The sequence below is a fragment of the Haliotis cracherodii genome, unplaced genomic scaffold, assembly GCF_022045235.1.
Source record: "Haliotis cracherodii isolate W230 unplaced genomic scaffold, xgHalCrac1.p SCAF_3, whole genome shotgun sequence".
NCBI lineage: Eukaryota > Metazoa > Mollusca > Gastropoda > Lepetellida > Haliotidae > Haliotis > Haliotis cracherodii.
The window spans coordinates 25,454,566-25,472,930 of NW_027266286.1; the positions used below are offsets into that span (position 1 = coordinate 25,454,566).

General features: G+C 42.6%; 2 protein-coding genes across 2 annotated transcripts in view; one reads left to right on the forward strand and one right to left on the reverse strand.

Moving 5' to 3' along the window:
• Positions 1 to 8,801, reverse strand: part of LOC139473880 (palmitoleoyl-protein carboxylesterase notum1-like) — a 68,262-nt gene extending 59,461 nt beyond the window's left edge. The window contains exon 1 of the mRNA XM_071256666.1: positions 8,737 to 8,801. The gene's annotated coding sequence lies outside the window, so the exon portion shown is untranslated. The remainder of the gene's footprint in view (positions 1 to 8,736) is intronic.
• Positions 1 to 18,365, forward strand: part of LOC139475320 (uncharacterized) — a 52,961-nt gene that overhangs the window by 21,612 nt on the left and 12,984 nt on the right. The gene's annotated exons all lie outside the window — the stretch shown is intronic.

Consider the following 18,365-nt stretch of genomic DNA (forward strand, 5'->3'; position numbering starts at 1 on the left):
AATCAACGACTGCGAGCACGTCAGCAACAACCACAGAACCTCCAACAGTTGGCACACACTGCAGGCAGAGTAGATTACATTCCTAAGGCCACAATTCGGGATCGGATTGCTTCCATGGGACGACGATGCTAGTCAGTTTGGGACCCGAATGGTGGCCATACAAGATATTGAGAAGAGAAGACCTTCACCTTGAAAATCTACTGTTCTATGAGTGCCATATGGAACCTGGGTCAATGACAATGAAGTATGCCAATTTTGAACAATCGATTACTATCTGTTAGTTATTTATATGATATATAAAATATACATCTTAAATCACTGTTGCGTTTCTTTTTTTGAAGAGTATATGCATATAATTTCGAGAGAGAAAAAAAATCAACAATATGAATCAAAAGGGATGCATTGACCACCCATCCACCCATCCACCCCACCACCCATCCTGTTTAAACCTATGGATGTGGTCATGTCATTAAACAAAGTAATTGAATTAACTACAGAATTTTTTTCCCCAGTTTATTCCCTCCCATGGGGTAACAAGAAACGTTCTCACAGAGTCTAACGCTACACGTTCCCCGTGGAAACAGGTGCAACTCTTTTGATGTGACTGCGTCACAACACGCACGCCGCTGATTGATCGATACTGATCAGATTTGGCAATAGGTGGGAGACCGGCCACCTGACGCGAGAGGATAAAGCTTCGTGGACGAGAGACTCGGGGGGTGGGAGTGGGGGTGGGGATAGGCGATTTGGGCTCGCTGGGAGCGGGGTGCACTTTACATAAATTGCCGAGCGAAATGAAGTATACACCCATGTTTGATGGTTGCCAAAATGAAACTAACAAGAAATGGTTATTCGATGGTGACGTATATGATAAGGTATCATGGGCGAAAGTGCATGCATCATATCAAGCGTACTCGTGCACATGAGGTCTCAAGGAACACGGGGGTCGCAATTTCACAGTACACGGTAGTGAGGTGAGGTGAAATGGGGTTTAACGTCGCGTTCAAGATTATTGCACTTACATAGCGACGTGCATGCACGTGTGTGTCTGTGTGTGTGTAGCTGCTTGTACTAGTCCGGACTGATGCCGATTTATAGTGCTACCTCACTGAGATACCATGCCGCAGTTTAAGATGAATACCCCGGTCAGTAAATTGACTCCGAGCCGACCAGTCTTTGTTTTAGCCCCTTAATGTCGAGCGCCAGACAGGCCAACAACAAATACCATATTTTAACGTCTGACGCGGCCGGGGATCGAACCCCGGACCTTCAGCTCTCCGGGCGGACGCTCTACCTCTAGACCACGGAGGCGGTCCACGCAGTAATGAGCAGAGTGAAATGTGAATTTCATGGGTATATTTTCTTTTCCCCGGTAGTTTACAACTGGATGAATGATTGTTTGTTTGTTTGTTGTTGAACGCCGCACTCAGCAATATTCCAGCTGTCTCACGGCGCTCTGTAAATAATCGAGTCTGGACCGGACAATCCAGGGATTGACATCATGAGCATCGATCCACACAATTGGGATACGATGACATGCATCAACCAAGTCAGCGAGCCTGACCACCCGATCCCGTTAGTCCGTTAGGATGAATGAAGATAATTCACAATAAAGTGTCAATTTTGTCGAAAATCCCCAAGTCATATTTTGTTAAGTTCATGTAATAATATATTTATGTGTTCAGTATAAAAAGGCTGGGCGCCATGACATATTACTCGTTACAACAGATTACTCGTAACAGAAGATTACTCGTTATAGCAAATAACAAGCCAATTACTCGTTAAGGCAGATTACTCCTCGTCAGTTACACGCATAGTAGATTACCCATAGTCGATTACTCATTACACTCGTTATAAAAAGTGTTTTTATCATTAATGCGGTGTCCTCCGTCTTGAAAACACCAGAATATTGCTTAAAACGGCGTAAAACCATGCTCACTCACTAACTCCACATCGTCTCTCGGTGTGGTCGGCGATTTTATGATGTAAGCTCTGTCGGAACATGGGTGTCCTACCCTAACAAGTCTAGCTGATAGACTGGAGTAACATCACGGTACCACGCTTCTCATCCGAAGCATATTTCTCAAAACTACCGGGGGCACAGGTGGCCCAGTCGTCTAAGGCACCCCAATTCTCCAGAAACATCATTATTGGTTCGAATCCCGGTTCGCCCCGAAACATAGTTTTGTCAGCCGTGTTCGTGGGTTTCGCCAAACTGGTAAACGTCGGAGACCTGCATCACTTCGGGCTTTCCTCCCACATTAGGCTGACACGCCGTGATATAACTGTCATACTGTTCAACATGGCGTTAACCCAACGCACTCACTCAATCATAGACCCACTATGTGAGAGTATATTTGACCGCCGCCAAATAGCCGGAATATTAATAACAAACAAACAAACAAACCTCCGGGTGGCTCTATGTAGGTAAAGAACTAATTCAAACTCGTAAGAAACGTGACAATGTTAAGGAGAGACAGCTCGTCCGTTAAAATCCGGAAAATCTTAACGTAACCGGAACGCATATCAAATCTATTAAAAGTATTGACCGCCTCTGAAAATTCTCGTTCCTACGGCATGTCATAAATTACCCGCAAGAAAGAAAACGTTCAAAAAAACATTTACATGTCCTCGTATCGCTTCTCGAACGAATCTACGAGTGATGATCGAAAGATCGTATCATCTAATGATCCATAAAAGCCCCGGGGAATCGAACCCTGATCATCAGCGCAACGACCTAACGCATTAACCACTAGGCTAGTGACTGCCCGCTACGGCTGGTACACATATTACTCCCGTAGTCGCTGCTGCATCAATCAGCCGTCGCGTGTGATGGAGCTGTCGCCGTGCCAAGAAAGCCCACAACGTATCATACAATAAGCACATCAAAGACCAAACATGATGTAATACGTTCCAGGGGATTGGAAGCGCCCAAACAATGTTTGGCATTTGGCAAAGTTCATCTACGACATACCTGCTGAATAGTTGACTGATAACCAGAGAACCTCGCGATCTCAACACAACGAGAACCCCGTTTGTAATATGGTAAACGGTCAGCATGGCGTTTGATAGGAGAGGCGAGCAACTTACAGAATATAAGGATAACAGGAAAGTCAGCTGTAACACAGAGCATAACACGAGGTGGTAATTCGGTGGGAGAGAGATACTAGGTTGTTAAGTTATGATTTATTGGAAATGCAACCACGATTGAACTTTGGGGGAGTGTAATGTGGGGAGTACGTTCTGTGGCTTAAGAACGTGTCTGTAGGATTATGTTGTAGTAGCTCAGGTCGTGGTGCACGAGTGCCTATAACGTTGTAGAGTACGTAACAGTAGGTGTCACAGAACACGGTATTGTATGTCACAGAACACGGTAGGGTATGTCACAGAACACGGTATAGTATGTCACAGAACACGGTATGGTATGTCACAGAACACGGTATGGCATGTCACAGAACACGGTATGGTATGTCACAGAACACGGTATGGCATGTCACAGAACACGGTATGGAATGTTACAGAACACGGTATGGTATGTCACAGAACACGGTATGGCATGTCACAGAACACGGTATGGCATGTTACAGAATACGGTATGGTATGTCACAGAACACGGTATAGTATGTCACAGAACACGGTAGGGTATGTCACAGAACACGGTATGGTATGTCACAGAACACGGTATGGTATGTCACAGAACACGGTATGGTATGTCACAGAACACGGTACAGTAGGTGTCACAGAACACAGTACAGTAGGTGTCACAGAACACGGTACAGTAGGTGTCACAGAACACAGTACAGTAGGTGTCACAGAACACAGTACAGTAGGTGTCACAGAACACGGTATAGTATGTGTCACAGAACACAGTACAGTAGGTGTCACAGAACACGGTACAGTATGTGTCACAGAACACGGTACAGTAGGTGTCACAGAACACGGTACAGTATGTGGCACAGAACACGGTACAGTATATCAGAGAACACAGTACTGTATGTACGGCACAGAGACGTGTACAGTATATCACAGAACACGGTACAGTATGTGTCACAGAACACGGTAAGTATGTGTCACAGAACACGGTACAGTATGTGGCACAGAACACGGTACAGTATATGTCACAGAACACGGTACAGTATGTGTCACAGAACACGGTATGGTATGTCACAGAACACAGTACAGTAAGTGTCAGAGAACACGATACAGTGTGTCACAGAACACAGTACAGTATGTGTCACAGAACACGGTACAGTATGTGTCACAGAACACGGTACAGTATGTGGCACAGAACACGGTACAGTTTGTGTCACAGAACACGGTACAGTAAGTGTCAGAGAACACGATACAGTGTGTCACAGAACACAGTACAGTATGTGTCACAGAACACAGTACAGTATGTGTCACAGAACACAGTACAGTATGTGTCACAGAACACAGTACAGTATGTCACAGAACACGGTACAGTATGTCACAGAACACGGTACAATAGGTATCACAGAACACGGTACAGAGTGTTCATTCATAACGCTGTTAATTCAAGAGGAAGTGGCTATTTCTTCTCCAGTTTTCTTGCCTGGTCAGCCACAGCAGCGCCCGGTGTATGTATGAGGTTTTACCCCGCATGGGGTATTTGGGATTCAAACACCACAGGGGCACCAACATCATACATGGCAATGTGTCTTCTAGCGAGTGCAGTTCATCCTGTGTATGTCGATCTCAAGGAAAACCGTAAGGTGTGAGTCAGTGAGTGAGTTGGGTTTAACGCCGCTTTTAGCAATATCCCATCAATATCACGGAGCGGGACACCGGAAATGAGCTTCATGTATTATACCCAGGTATTCAGCGTGACGAGCGAACGCTGTAACCGCCGACCCCATTGGTTATGAGAGAACTGAGTTTTCAGCTTTGATTGTTTGTCGTTTAATGCTCTCAGCAATATTCCAGATATATATAATCGAGTCTAGACCAGACAATCCAGTGATTGACATCATGAGCATCGATCCACGCAATTGGGATACGAAGACATGCATCAACAAAGCCAGCAAGCCTGACCACCCGATCCAGTTTGTCGCCTGTTACGACAAGCATGGGTTGCTGAAGACCTATTCTAACCCGGATCTTCGTCGGTTAGCATTTAAGTAAACTAAGGGCGTGTCAGTTTGATGTTTGGGGAAAGCCTGACCTTATGTAGATAGCAGGCGTCACACTCCTATGATGAAACCCTACAAAATGACAACCAGGAGGAACCTTGAATTCGCACCACGATCATCGCATTCTGGGACGCCTACGGGAGGCAACTCTGCGCAGCGTATTGCGATACCTTCTTAGCCAGCGGCGTCTGTCCACTTGTAATGAAAGATACAGTCCAAACAAGAAAGGGACTTCGATACATGCAACTTCCACATTCAACAGTTCGAAATAATTAGACGATAAGAACAACCCTCACCATCCGTTCGTAGAAGGTGGTTCAGCGGAAACTTTATAAAGTGAAACCTCGCACTCCGGACATTCCTCGCATTCCGGGCATTCCTAGCATTCCTGGCGTGAATAGGGGTAAAATGAAGTATACCGAGATTTTTTTATGTAATTGAAAGTTGATAGAACTGTTGTTAAATCTATTTAACTATCACTCATTCCTTCAACAGTTTGTACAAAGCAATCTGTAGCTGGGTAATTTTGTGTGAAAATAAATTGGTTCAATGTAGACTGGGGTAAGAAATGAATTTGCAACCACATGACCCCAACCATGTTTGAAATGTATGTGTATTATGCGATTTCTTTTTAAAATGATATGCTTTAAATCAAATTATATTTAAATATAAACATGTATTTGAATTGAAATTGATTTTTTGAATTGAAGACCTATTCTACCCCGTATCTTCACGGGTCGATCTTCTCAGTAATATTGCAGAGGGAAAAACAGTCTACCTTTAATTGCTTTTTGAAAAGATCGATTGGAAGCCGTCCCTGTCTCAATATGAATTAAAAATAAACAAAACTGAAAGATCCTGGATATATTTTTATCTATTTCATCACTGTTATTTTTTAACAATTTTTTTTTTTAAATTATTATTTCTGCATTTTCTTTGTTTGTTTACGGTTATGTCAGACTATTTTACATGTTATCATAATATCATGGCGACTGCTAAAGTATAATGAAAAGACTGAAGGGACGAAACATCGTGATAACCAGGGGAGATAAATCCCCCCCCCACCCCCCACCCCCACCCCCACCCATCACCAATGGTTGAGGTCAATTCATGCATCAGTGTAAATGTGTACCTCTCATATTTGAATCATAGACCCGTGAAGATCCGGGGTAGAATAGGTCTTCAGCAACCCATGCTTGCCGTAACGCGACTTTGCTTGTCGTAAGAGCCGACTAACGGGATCGGGTTGTCAGGCTCGCTGACTTGTTTGATGCATGTCATCGTATCCTAATTGCGTGGATCGATGTTCGTGATGTCAATCACTGGATTGCCTGGTCCAGACTCGATGATTATTTACAGACAGGCGTCATATAGCTGGAATAGTGCTGTGTGCGGCTTTAAACAACAAACAAACAAACAAACAAACTACCAATGATTTCGGGTGTCAGCACAATGTATCATTGTCGGCGGGCACGTCTATTACCAGCGCCACTTTGATCTGCCCCCTATAGTACCATGTCATCACTCCAATCATACAATCATACCAATCAAAAATACGACCAATGAGGGCCGTGAAGATCCATACCACTAAAGAGTTTTCAGTGTTTCGGCAGATCCGGGGTAGAATAGGTCTTCAGCAACCCACGCTTGCCGTAAAAGGCGACCCTGCTTGTCGTAAGAGCCGACTAACGGGACCGGGTGGTCAGGCTCGCTGACTTGCTTGATGCATGTCATCGTATTCCAGTTGCGTGGATCGATGCTCATGATATTAATCACTGGATTGCCTGGTCCAGACTCGATTATTTACAGACCGATGTCATATAGCTGGAATATTGCTGGGTGCGGCGTTAAACAGCAAATAAGCAAAATCGAATAATAATTCTCTTAAATATGGTCTAGTGGTAGAGCGTCTGCTGGAAGAGAGAAAGGTCGGGGGTTCGATCACCGGCCTCGTCACACCAAAAGACGTTAAAAGATGGTATATTTTGTTACCTTGCCTGGCGCTCGGCGTCGCAATGCTTTCACGCCGCTATATGTGTGCAATATTTACAGTTTATTTACGGCTGCCAAAAAATACACATGAAATAAATTGACCGCCACCAATTTTTTAAAGTTTTCATATATCCAAAGACATCCGCTACAGGAAGTCATAAATAATATATGTCGTCACAATGAGAAGTCACACCATGCAAGAGGTGAGATCTGTGTGTGGCTGCTTGTACTATAATAGCCGGACAAATGTCGGTTTTATAGTGCTCGCCCACAGAGATACCACACCGCAGATTAACATGGATACCCCACTCAGACACAGTATACTGACTCCGAGCCGCTCAGTCATTGTTTTATACCCTTATGCTCAGGCAGAGTAACAACAAGTACCATATTTTAAAGTTTGTTGATATGGCGCGGCCGGGGATCGAACCCCCGACCTTCCACTCTCAGGGCAGACGCTCTACCACTAGACCACGGAGGCGGCCACAACATACAAGAGCATATATCGTATTGTTATCTACGACTTGTAGATGACACATGCATCTTCGTACTAAGGTATACATTTAAACATACTGGTTAAAAAAAGTTAACACCATGAACAGTGAACACTCGTTAATCCGGACAATAGCATCCCCAGTGAAATAGCCAGAATGAACAACTTTCCGGATTAACGAGGTTAGTATACAATAACTAATGCAGTAACAACTCTTTAACAACTATGCATTAACGTCCCCAACTAACTACGTCAGAATGCAGAGTGTCCGGATTACCGCGGTTCCCTCAAAACACGAATGATAACATGTGCGTCACACGAGTCCTTTTAAGCGCGAAGTTAAAAAAACACGCGAAACTCATGCTGAAAGGCGTACCTCGAAATCAGGAGACGCTCAATACATTAACCGCCCGTCCCCTCAGCCAAAATAACTTCCATGAACGTCAAATACGTTGACAATGCTAAAACTGTTCCCCTATTTGAATTGAAAATTGAATTTTAACGCTGGGTGGTTGTATTTCGAGAAAACCTGCTGCAAATTCCCGCCGTACTGATGTCATTGTTAGCCTGTAAACCGCGGCATACTGTTACTCACAGCACAATAGATGAATGGCGAAACATTAAAAGATTCCGGTAATCCACTTACTGAAACTTTAAACCCAAGGCGTACAACGTGTCTCCGAAATCCCGCAACTTCGCAGTTACTTTGGAATGCTGTCCGTAAGTGCTCTATGCATATTAAGGACGTACAATTCTTAAGATAAAGGTTCCAGCTATATCCCACAAAGTGAGCGTTTCCCTCCTGATGAAAGACCTTAACATGTTCACAGTTCACGCTCAAAGCGGGTGACTGACATTTGATCTATATTATCTTGGGTTGCTATGACAACCAGGTAGATCAAAGCCTTTTGGTTCATTTCATTTACAGAAGCATACCACTTCAAAGCATAGTCATTATAATCACTGGAATTGAAGCAATAAATCCAATTCGTCAATCGGAACAGGTAGGTCAAAATATTAGGATATGACGTAAAATTTAAAGAATTAAACAAAAATATTCTAAACCGGTAAATCGAGAAATGCTAATAACTTCTATCTTACCTGTGCGCAGGTATGTGAGATCGGCTATAAGGTAGGTCTCGCTTACTATTGCCCCTCAAACATATAGCGGCGTTGTAGGGAAAGAACTGGGCCCAATAGCGACGCACCGGTCGGGCAATGAGAAGAGGTCACCCATTGGCTAGCGGCAACTTCAAAGGATGTTTGCATAATCCATACGCTACGCCATAGAAGGATCGCTTTAAACACTCGGTATTGTTTCCTTAATGTAAACATGACGATACTTGTCATATTCTCGTTAACATGTCTAGATTATAATTGTCAGACATAATTGTTTAGTTATGTATCTACCACACTATATTTTTTCCGAATTTGTCATTATTGTAAAGTTCATATTTAGATAACAGCTGATTTTAAATATGAAAAAATATATTATAGTGTAACTACAAATTACGTTACAGAAGATTGATGCGCTCACACACACACATGTTTTATGTATATATAATGTATATATAAACAAGTGATTTCATCAGGCGTATAAGTATTAAATATGGAAAACAAAACAGTCAAGATATTCGTGCTTGTCAAAACTTATATATGCTTATATACATATAAAAATCATACATACAACGCATAAACAATGTGGAAATTTATTCTTTCAAGGAGTGTTATCCTAACAGTATCAGATGCACATGAAGTTCATCCCGTTATGTTTAGTAACTGTTGTGACACAGTAAAACACAAAACATGAGAATTTGATATCCATTTGATCAATGATTCGAGAGCTTTCTTCAATTCAGAATTTCTCTTTTATACAATTTCTTTTTTTAGTTCTTTTCCATTTAATTTAACACATTTTAACACAACTGTTTCAAATTTATAACGTTGTATGATCTGGGATGTGAGATCCGGTAACAGTCAGGAGTGAGCGAATATGGTTTTACGCCGCTTAAACATTCACCCATAGATTAATAGCGGGGATATCCCAAATAGGTTTTATATATTGTACCAATGTGGGAATCAAGCGCGAAGCTTGGCTGTATGGTGATCGCGGCGTGTCAGCTTAATGTGGGAGGAAAGCCCGAAGTGATGCAGGTCTCAGACGTTTACCACTTCGGTGAAAGCCACGAGCACGGGTATGGTGCTGACAAACCTAGAAACATAATCGGGGCGAACCGGGATTCGAACCCACAATCATAGGTTTCTGGCGTGTCCAAGGGACGCAACTCTGCACAGCGAATCGCGGCGCCTTAGACAACTGGGCCACCCGTGCCCCCCTTTAACAATGAGGAGGTGACGAACATACGTACCCCCAAGGCCGGATACGTGTTAATACGGATATACCGAATACTGGCTATAACGAAGTATTTTGTCCGAGAGCGGTAGGTAGTTTCTGTTGTTTCACGGATACGTCTAAATACGGATATACCGAATACTGGCTATAACGAAGTTTTTTTGTCCGAGAGCGGTAGGTAGTTGGTGTTGCTTCACTGATACGTCTAAATAAGGATACACCGAAAAACCGGCTATAGCGAATTTTTTCCCGAGTTGGCGTTAGGTGTCACGCTCCGAATAACGCGCCTCATGGGCCATATAGCATTATTCACTCACTCACTGCTCATGCTATCAACCACTGGTTGGCTTGGTATACACCTGATTACTGCCAGTCTTGGTAAATCTCTGACACTGCTTTTAATTAACATTCTCTCACTGAAAATGACTGTTGACTGGAGGTAATAATAATGGGAGCATGGAAAGGCTAACAACATTATTATCATCATCATCATCATCATCATCATCATTATTATTATTATTATTATTGTCTGTGTCTGTAACGGCCGCCATTTTGCAACAATCAATGTTTAGCGTTAGTTCGGGGTCTTTGGGAATATAGGCTAATATCTGTTCATTAATGAGTGAGTGAGTTTGAATTTACGCCGCTTTTAGCAATATTCCAGCAATATCACGGCGGGGGACACCAGAAATGGGCTCCACGCATTGTACCGAAGTCGGGAATCGAACTCAGGTCTTCGGCGTGACGAGCGAACGCTTTAACCACCAGGCTACCCGACCACCCCTGTTCATCATGGTACACTGCACTGACTAGGAAGATACCATGAAGCAAGGGACAGAGGCACGTACCGGCTAAGTTCGTGTTTAGAATGAGTGAGTGAGAGTTATGGTACCGTAGGGGGCAGATCAAAGTGGCGCTGGTAATAGACGTGCCGCCGACAATCATACATTGTGCTGACACCCGAAATCATTGGTAGTTTGTTTGTTTGTTGTTTAAAGCCGCATCCAGCAATATTCCAGCTATATGACTCCGGCTGTAAATAATCAAGTCTGGACCAGATAATCCAGTGATTAATATCATGAGCATCGATCCACGCAATTGGAATACGATGACATGCATCAACCAAGTCAGCGAGCCTGACCACCCGATCCCGTTAGTCGGCTTTTACGACAAGCATAGTCGCCTTTTACGGCAAGCATGGGTTGCTGAAGACCTATTCTACCCCCGATCTGCCGAAACACTGAAAACTATTTAGTGGTATGGATCTTCACGGCCCTCATTGGTCGTATTTTTGATTGGTATGATTGTATGATTGGAGTGATGATATGATTGGTATGATAATACACTGTATGATTGGAGTGATGATATGATAGGTGTGATGGTATGATTGGTATGGTAATATGTTTGGTATGATTGGTTGAGTCCGATGTTATGATGGTTAAATTGCAGTGCTATAATCATTATAAAACAAGATCAAAATTGGCCGCCGTGTTGATCAGATTTTAAGCGACAGGACCAGTCGTTACATGTTTTACAATTCAGTAAACTACGGTTATAACGAACACGCTTATAACGAACTGACGGATATAAAGAACTTACTTTTTGGTCCCGACTACTTACTGTAGCCATGCTGTATATGTACTTATAACGAACTACGGTTATAACGAACTAAATTTCGTAGTCCCTTTGAGTTCGTTAGTACCGTAGTTTACTGAACTGCAATGTTGCAACTCTGCTGCCTCTCGGGGTAGCGGAATAAGTCGAGTGGTCCTGAGTGCTCAAAGCTCTTGTTAGGCCTGTACCCAACGCGTTGTGGCCCTTTATACAATGGTTTACCTATGCCCCTATACGCCGTGCCGACAAACCTGGAAACATAATCAGGGCGAACCGGGAATCGAACCCACGATCATAGGTTCCTGGCGTGCCCAAGGGACGCAACTCACAGCGACTGGGCCAACCGTGCCCCATTCTTGTACAATGAGTGAGTGAGTATGGTTTTATGCTGCTTTTAGCAATATCATGGCGGAGGACACCAGAAATGGGCTTCAAACATTGTACCCATATGGAGAATCGAAACCCAGTCTTCGGCGGGACGAGCGAAGCTTCAACCACGAGGCTACCCCACCGTGCCTCTTGTACAATGAAAAGTATAGCAAACTAGGTGACAGTATGCGCAAAAAAAACAACGATGACTAGTTAAGGGTGATAACTTGGTTATGAATGACTGTTCAGGGAATTAATAAAGGGAGATAACTATACGGTATTCGGAAAAGAAATCATTCAAATAGTGCTACCGACGGCTAGAATCACTCATCGTCAAGAAATTAAATCAGTACCTGTGATACTCTATCCCGGGTAACGATGATGGGCAAATAAAAATAACAATAATGCACATATTTATAATGCGCCAATCCACAACCTAAAGTATGCTCAAAGATCTACAGTATTAAGCCCGGCCAATGGATGAGTGCTTCGTTCTCAGCTCCATGGAGAGTGTACACGCCAAGCTGCATGTGAGGCGCAGTAACCATCTCTTCCTACCGGGTACCCATTCACTGCTGGGTGAAGTCACTTCCCTAAGGAGACACTATGTGTGCTTCAGCGGCAGGCCCGAAGCCCTAGAAACTCTCAGATGTCAAGCCGCCGAACGCGGTCACCCATGCAACTACTCTCCGCTACTAAGTTGCTTAACTTTACCAACTTGTGACCATTGCGCTGACCACGTGTCGTATAAATCTGATTTTTCGAGCTTTCCCTTACAAAATATCCCAGGCACGTCTCAGACGGAGGTAGTGAGTGAGTGAGTGAGTATGGTTTTACGCCGCTTTTAGCAATATTCCAGCAATATCACGGCGGGGGACACCAGAAATGGGCTTCACACGTTGTACCCATGTCGGGAATCGAACACGGGTCTTCGGCGTGGCGAGCGAACGCTTTAACCACCAGGCTACCCGACCGCCCCCAGACGGAGGTAGAGTTCTCGTCTTGGGAATGATACGGTGTTGGTTGTTTCCACAATTTCACACAGAAGATCAAAGGGCTTCCGACTCCACGCTTGAATGCGCTCTTTTGAACACTGACGGTTCGCATGGCGCCGTCCCTTTTATCGTGTGGGAATCACAAATTTGTCAAATATACCACTGACGACTTTTTTTTCTCGAGTACCAAAATACACACTTAATAGAGCCTAGAGAAAACTATCTTTGGACTAAGCCCCAAGACGCGATTAATAACACGGTATTTAAAACAGAGCTGGATTATCTGTGATGGGTGTGGCCGCTCACGAACCGTCAAGGATAACAGCCGGCGCAGGTAAGCGGGAACCAAGTACAAAGTGATATTTGATTTTTCGGCATATATCAAAGGGTGCTTTACAAGCTTAAGAACAATATTCTTAAACTGGCGTTTTTCTGTTGAAGCGATCGCCTTAATTTTGTACTTGTGAACTGAGCGCGGGGCTCTTGAATACGTTAATGAACTCTCTGTATTATGTGATTATGTATTTCCGAATACCGTGACTCTATTGATGAACATAGACGAGGGGCGGGATTTGGTATATGAGAACCTTTGAACCGCGCAGCGATAAGATCACAGACTGGTTAGATCTGAGGGGACCCGTGAGATTTGAACGTCGAGGCTCTGTCTTTCAATGAATACAATTAGTCGGACGAATGACGGCGGCGTGGGGGAGATCAGGAGTAAGTGAGATCAGCTCTCTTATAAAAGTGAATGAGAGAGATCACCTGTCTTATAGGCATGAGTGAGTGAGTGAGAGAGATCAGCTGTCTTATAAGCGTGAGTGAGAGAGATCAGCTGTCTTATAATAGTGAGTAAGATCAGCTGTTATAAAAAGTGAGTGAGATCAGATGTCTTTTAAGAGTGAGTGAGAGAGATCAGCTGTCTTATAAAAGTGAGTGAGAGAGACCAGTTGTCTTATAAGCGTGTGTGAGTGAGTGAGTGAGTGAGTAAGAGAGATCAGCTGTCTTATGATAGTCAGTGAGTGAGTGAGTGAGCGAGATCAGCTGTCTTATAAAAGTGAGTGAGAGAGATCAGCTGTCTTATAATAGTGAGTGAGAGATATCAGCTGTCTTATAATAGTGAGTGAGAGAGATCAGCTGTCTTATAATAGTGAGTGAGAGATATAAGCTGTCTTATAATAGTGAGTGAGAGATATCAGCTGTCTTATAATAGTGAGTGAGAGATATCAGCTGTCCTATAATAGTGAGTGAGAGAGATCAGCTGTCTTATAATAGTGAGTGAGAGATATCAGCTGTCTTATAATAGTGAGTGAGTGAGTGAGTGAGCGAGATCAGCTGTCTTATAATAGTGAGTGAGAGATATCAGCTGTCTTATAATAGTGAGTGAGTGAGTGAGTGAGCGAGATCAGCTGTCTTATAAGCGTGAGTGAAAGATATCAGCTGTCTTATAATAGTGAGTGAGCGAGATCAGCTGTCTTATAAAAGCGTATACTGAATATGTGTGTACTTTTAATGTGAATAGTGAGTGAGTGAGTGAGTTTGGTTTTACGCCGCTTTTAGCAATATTCCAGCAATATCACGGCGGGGGACACCACAAATGGGCTTCACACATTGTACCCATGTGGGGAATCGAACCCTGGTCTTTGGCTACCCGACCGCACCGTTAGGTCGGTTCAAATCTCACGTTGATTTTGAGGCTTTGTGTTTCAGCACTATGCCAATGCTAGTAGATCACAAAAAAGTGATACACGTCTACGACCAGCGTTTTATATGTTTTTTTCCTGACAGCCATGTATTAGTGAGTGAGTTTGGTTTTACCCTATTTGAACAATATTTCCTATATCACGGTGATATAGCTTGAAGTGGGAGGAGAGCCAGTAGATATGGATGCCTTAAAGTAAACGTTTAACAATATGGTGAAAACAATGGGTAAATGTTGACAAACCTAGAAACATAATCAGGGTGACTTTGGGATTCTAACCTATGATGATAGGATTCTGGCACGCCTAAGGTACGCAACTCTGCACAGCAAATACAGGCTACCCCACCGCCGCGTATTATGAATACTTCTGTATTGTACAGTAAATTACGTTTATAACGAACTCAAAAGGACCACTGATTTTAGTTCGTTATAACCGTAGTTCGTTTTAGGCCTATATACAGCATATATACAAAAAATGGCCGGGACTAAAAAATAAGTTCGTTATATCAGTCAGTTCGTTATAAACGTGTTCGTTATAACCGTAGTTTACTGTAATTATGAATACTTAATGTCTGTATTTTGCCTATACGAATACCCGTTTATTATGAACATGAACAAAAGTGTATTGTAAACCTTTACGTTCCTCTGTAATAAAGAGCGGACGGGTAGCCTAGTGGTTAAAGCGTTTGCTCGTCACGCCGAAGACCCGGGTTCGATTCCCGAGATACAAACAAGAAATGGTTATTCGATGGGGATGTATTTCATACGGGTATTATAGTTGTGTTTTCGACCTTAGGTTTACAGTGTTTCGGTGTGTGCGTCATTGCAACGATTTGATAACGTTTGTAATTTTCTGGTCAAATCCATTTTTTAAGTGTGTATTTTCTTTTGCCCGCCAGTTTATGTGTTTTACCAATGCGAATCTAAATACATGTGAACTTTGAATCTTTAAATCTTGGAATGATTTATTATTTGTAGATCGTCAAGAACATTTTTTCCAAACACTGCGAAGGAGTTCATATAAAATTCATTGCCCATGACAAATGCAGGCGCTATTTCCTCGTAGCCCCGATTTCATTGTTTACCTGTGCCTTAAACTTCGTCACCCCTTGTCAATTTCAAAGTCAAATTCCGCACAAGCTGAAAATCCTTGAATGAAAGTGGCAATACTAACATGTTTGTGGCGGGTCAACCGACATCCAACTCTACTCGCAATGTTTTTATCGACTTAACCGTTGTGAATGAACGGCCGCATCCAGGGGCAGGTCCTTGCTTCATGCCCTCTGTAAATATTGTGTGTATTCCTTCTCTAAAATGAGTTATTTCGACCAACGACGGCGTCAACGACGAATATTTCTGTCTTCGTTGACGAAAAAAACACAAACCGTGATGGACAAGCACCCGAAGCATGGTTTCAAGAACGTTGTACACCGTTTGTCTTTTAAAAAATTAAGTACAAATATGACGTGTTGAACTACACGATTTTTTCAGCCTTTTTGCGTCTTAGGATATTTTATGTGAAACCGTTATGATTTTTTGACCTAGTAACTCACTTCTTACGTCAGCGGTCGAGCAATGTGAAGAATTCATATCCTTGTACTTTCTCAGTGCTCAAAAGTCATTCGGTTGTTTATATTTTCACCCTTGGGTGTTTCATGAAACTCAGTGATTGACAGTTTACGTAACGGTATAATATGATTATAAGAAACGGTCTCATGTGTTGGCGAAATGATTAGGTTCAATTAGCAGCGCCATAGATTATGCTCCATGGCAGAACAAAACTCGTAAGTTTGTGAAGACCCGAAGACGTCTGGGAAGACGTAGATATAGTTTCTGTATCTTCCCCGTGTAGTTGTATTGCATATATTCATTGCTCAAGTTAAAATGAAGACTTTGAGATTTACCAGGCGGCAAATGACGTCATTATAAATAAAAAAAACATCAACATTGAGAATGCACTTGATGTCTGTATGGAGGCCGGGACACAACTGTCCGACAACCATATATTCGTTTTGAGTCCGATTAGAGTGGCACAAAGGTAAAAAAAAATGCAAAAACTATCAAATAATTCTGTTCAAAGTTATTGATAAGAGTGAGTGAGTGAGTGAGTGAGTATGGTTGTACCCTGCTTTTAGCAATATTCCAGCAAAGTCACGTCGGGGGACACCAGAAATGGGCTTCACACATTGTACCCATGTCGGGAATCGAACACGGGTTTTCGGTGTGACGAGCGAACTACTCTTCAAGCGGCGATAAGCCTCCGTGGTCTAGTGGTAGAGCGTCTGCACGGAGAGCGGAAGGTCCGGGGTTCGATCCCCGCCACGTCATACCTAACGACGTTAAAAGATGGTACTTGTTACCCTGTCTGGCGCTCGGCATCAAGGTACTAAAACAAGCACTGGTAGGCTCGGAGTCAGTATACTGTGTCTGAGTGGTGTATCCATCTTAAACTGTGGCATGGTATCTCAGTGGGATAGCACTATACAATCGGTATCAGTCCGGACTAGTACAAGCAGCCACGCAAGCGCACACACGCGCATGCACGTCGCTATGTAAGTGCAATAATCTTGAACGCGACGTTAAACCCAATTTCACCTCACCTCATTTTTGGATACAGCATCGCTTAAGATATAACTTAAGATATTTTTTCAATTGAAAATCTAATATATGATAAAACTGAGAGTTATATTCTCTTTTGGCCCTCATTTAAATTCATTGCATGGGAATGGATCTTTGTACGCGCATTGTACGTGAATTTTACTTAATTTATGCATTGTATTTACCTGCGTCATACATTGCACGTGAATGTAGCTTACATTACACATTGTATGTTTGTTTGTTTAACACTCAGCAATATTCCAGCTATATGACGGCCGTCTGTAAATAATCGAGTCTGGTCCAGACAATCCAGTGATTGACATCACGAGCATCGATCTACGTTATTGGGATACGATGACATGCATCAATTATGTCGGCGAGTCTGACCACCCGATCCCGTTAGTCGCCTCTTACGACAAGCATAGTCGCCTTTTACGACAAGCATAGTCGCATTTTACGACAAGCATGGGTTGCTAAAGACCTATTCTACCCCGGATCTTCATGGGTAAATAGATGCATCTTTCATAATGCATTCACGTGCACATACATTGTACGTGGATGTGGTTTACATCGTACATTGAATATGGATACATCCTACATTATATACTGCATTAGATTAGCATACAATATACATTGAATTTGGATGTACATTGCAAGTAGATTATACGCTGAATATGGATATAGCTTATATCATACATTGCAAGTAGATTAGCTTACATTATACACTGAATATGGAGGTAGCTTATATTATACATTGCAAGTAGATAAGCTTACATCATACACTGAATATGGATGTAGCTTATATTATACATTGCAAGTAGATTAGCCTACATCATACACTGAATATGGATGTAGCTTATATTATACATTGCAAGTAGATAAGCTTACATCATACACTGAATATGGATGTAGCTTATATTATACATTGCAAGTAGATTAGCTTACATCATACACTGAATATGGATGTAGCTTATATTATACATTGCAAGTAGATTAGCCTACATCATACACTGAATATGGATGTAGCTTATATTATACATTGCAAGTAGATTAGCTTACATTATACACTGAATATGGATGTAGCTTATATCATACATTG